Source organism: Psammomys obesus, unplaced genomic scaffold (assembly GCF_907164565.1).
Source record: "Psammomys obesus unplaced genomic scaffold, mPsaObe1.curated_primary_1811, whole genome shotgun sequence".
NCBI classification, from domain to species: Eukaryota; Metazoa; Chordata; class Mammalia; order Rodentia; family Muridae; genus Psammomys; species Psammomys obesus.
This window is the reverse complement of record NW_026596034.1, coordinates 12,979,161-12,982,294: the sequence shown is the minus strand read 5'-3', so window position 1 is coordinate 12,982,294 and position 3,134 is coordinate 12,979,161. Positions and strand designations below refer to the sequence as shown.

The 3,134-nt window shown below is 40.0% G+C and overlaps 1 pseudogene; it reads left to right on the top strand.

The window, feature by feature from the left end:
* The first annotated feature begins 1,092 nt into the window (after positions 1-1,092).
* LOC129687165 (40S ribosomal protein S4-like) lies at positions 1,093-1,870 on the top strand (annotated as a pseudogene).
* Positions 1,871-3,134: the final 1,264 nt, after the last annotated feature.

Here is a 3,134-nt window from a genome sequence, read left to right as displayed (position 1 = left end):
AAAACTATTCAGCAATTAAAAAATACTAAATATGAAACAGTACCAAGCAGGTGCATTGCTTGGATTTAATCCGGGGAAATAAAGACTTATGTTCACTTTATTAAAAGCCTGTACACAATTGTTTATAAAGGCTTTATTTGGAAAAAGCCCACACATCATTTAACATAAGTTAATGATCAAACAAACAAATATATCCAGAGAATTAAATAACTTCAACAATTAAAAATAATGAATCCATATTTTGGGTGGGAAGGTGGCTTTTGTTTCATCTTGTTTCGTTATTTTTATCTAGTTTGTGTTTTGTTTTAGTTTTATTCTTTCTGGTTTTGTTTGGAGAGAGGAGGAACATGAAGGCGGCTGTACAAGATGGTAGAAAGAATCCAGGAGAAGTTGAAGAAGGGAAAAATGATCAAAATATATTTTATGAAAAGTTTTAATTAAAAACTATGTAAATGAACTTCTGGTGCATATGTTAACCTGGATGGACATCCACAGAATCATGTGGCTTTGGGGAAAAGCTAACTCTAAAAGTATAACTACCCAGATTAATAAAATATTCTAATTCTGTTCTTCTAGAAAGATTATTCTTGCTAGAGATTAGCTCAGATGAAAACGAGAACCTCGGTGTACAGGGGCACATTTAGCCTGTAACCTAATAAAGCAGCTCAGTGGCTTCTTCTAATCAATACCTTGGTAGCTTTGGAAATACGCTGCTAGGTAACAGGGAGCAGAAGTGACCAAGGACTAAGAGAGCAGTCATTATTGTTCTTTGGGTCTACAATAGTATTGATACGACTTGTCAAAATAAAAATTATAATAAACAGAAATAGCATGACTCCATGACTCAGGGAAAGTTAAAATGAGGTAATCGAGGCAAGATAGATACAAACCCCAAGAAAACACCAACTCCCAAGTTCATACACACCCGATACTTATGTAGCCTTGAGAATGAAGGGCACCTTAAATTTGTACACTAAATGCCTTTTCACCATAGCAAAGTCTTAGCCTTGTGATAATCCATACTAGGGGTGGGTGGGGAGATACGAATGTAATTAATCATTGTTACAGTTTTTTTCCATTCTTAGGACAGCCATGGCTCATGGTCCCAAGAAACAACTGAAGTGTGTAGAGGCTCTGAAACATTGAATGATGAATAAATTGACTGGCAATTTTGTTCTTCGTCCATCTATTGGTCCTCACAAGCTGACAGAATGTCTGCTTCTGGTCATTTCCTAAGGAACAGACTTAAGCATGCCCTGACTGGAGATGAAATGAAATAGGTTTTCATGATGCTCTTCATTAAGATTGATAGCAAAGTCAGGACTGATATAACATTCCCTGCTGGGTTTACATATGTCATCAGCATTGACAAGACTAGAGAGAACATCCATCTGATCTATGAAACCAAAGGTGCTTTGTTGTTCATCATATTACACCTGAGAAGGGCAAGTACAAGTTGTACAAAGTGAGAAAGATCTTTGTGGGCACAAAGGGAATCTGGCAACTGCTGACCCATAATGCTTGTGCCATTCACTACCTTGATCCCTCATAGAGGGGAATGACACAATTCAGATCTATCTGGAACCTAACACAGTAACCGACTATATCAGTTTTGACACCGGTAACCTGTGTATGTTAACAAGAGGTTCTAACTTCGGAAGAATTGGTGTGATCACCAACAGAGGGAGGCATCATGTGAAAGATGCCAATGGCAATAGCTTTGCCACTCACCTTTACAACATTGTTTGTTTGTTTGTTTTTTGTTTTTGGCAAGGGAAACAAACTGTGGATTTATCTTCCCTGGCGAAAAGGAATCCACCTCACCATTGCTGAAGAGAGACAAGAGTCTGGCTGCCAGAGCAGTGGGTGACATGGTCTCCAGGAGACATGCTGGAGAGGTCTTTGTACTCTTGATACAATCCTTTCATGGTGATGTGCTAGATTAAAGAGCGATGATGAAAAAGCATAATCATTATAGATCCTCCTAAGACAAAGTGTTATTTGAATTGGGGTGGATGCACATAGAAAAATGAAGTTCTATGTACTCATTTAAATCTCAATGCTAATCTATAGAAATCTTAGTCTTTTCTCTAATTTGATTAATTCAGAGGTCCCTCAGCTGAAGAATAGATACAGAAAATGTGGTACATTTACACATTGGAATATTACTCTGTAAATAAAAACAAGGAAATCATGAAATTTGCAGGCAAATGGTGGGTTTAGAAAAGATCATCCCTGCATGATAAAACAGGATCAGATGAATGGGAATGAGGTTCCCCCCCCATCAGTGGACTTGGAAAGAGGCAGGGTGGAGATAAGGGAGGGAGGGTGGGATTCGGGGGGAATGAGGGAGCGGGATACAGCTAGGATACAGAGTTAATAAAATGTAACTGATAAGAAAAAAATAAAATTAAAAAAAAAGCAAAGATCATCCTGAGTGAGGTATCCCAGAAGCAGAAAGACACACACGGCATATACTCACTTATAAGTGGATATTAGACACGTAATACAGGATAAACATACTAAAATCTGTACACCTAAAGAAGCTAATCAAGAAGGAGGACCCTGGGTAAGATGCTCAATCTTCATTCAGAAAGGCAAATGGGATGGACATTGGAAGATGGAGAAAACGGGGAACAGGACAGGAGCCTACAACAGAGGGCCTCTGAAAGACTCTACCTAGCAGGGTATCAAAACAGACGCTGAGACTCACAGCCAATGGGCAGAGTACAGGGAAACATGGAAGAAGTGGGAGATACAAAGACCTGGAGGTGACAGGAGCACCACAAGGAGAGCAACAGAACCAAAAACTCTGGGCACAGGGGTCTTTTCTGAGATTGATATTCCAAACAGGGACCATTCATGGACATAACCTAGAATTGCTGCACAGAAGAAGCCCATGGCAGATCAGTGTCCAAGAGGATTCCCCAGTAATAAGAACAGGGACCATCTCTGACATGAACTCATGGCTGACTCTTTGATCACCTCTCCCTGAGTGGGGAGCAGCCTTACCAGTCCACAGAAGAAGATAAAGAAGCCAGTCCTGATGAGACTTGATAGACTAGGGTCAGATGGAAGGGGAGGAGGACCTCCCCTATCATTGGACTGGGGGAGGGGCTTAGAAGAAGAAGAGG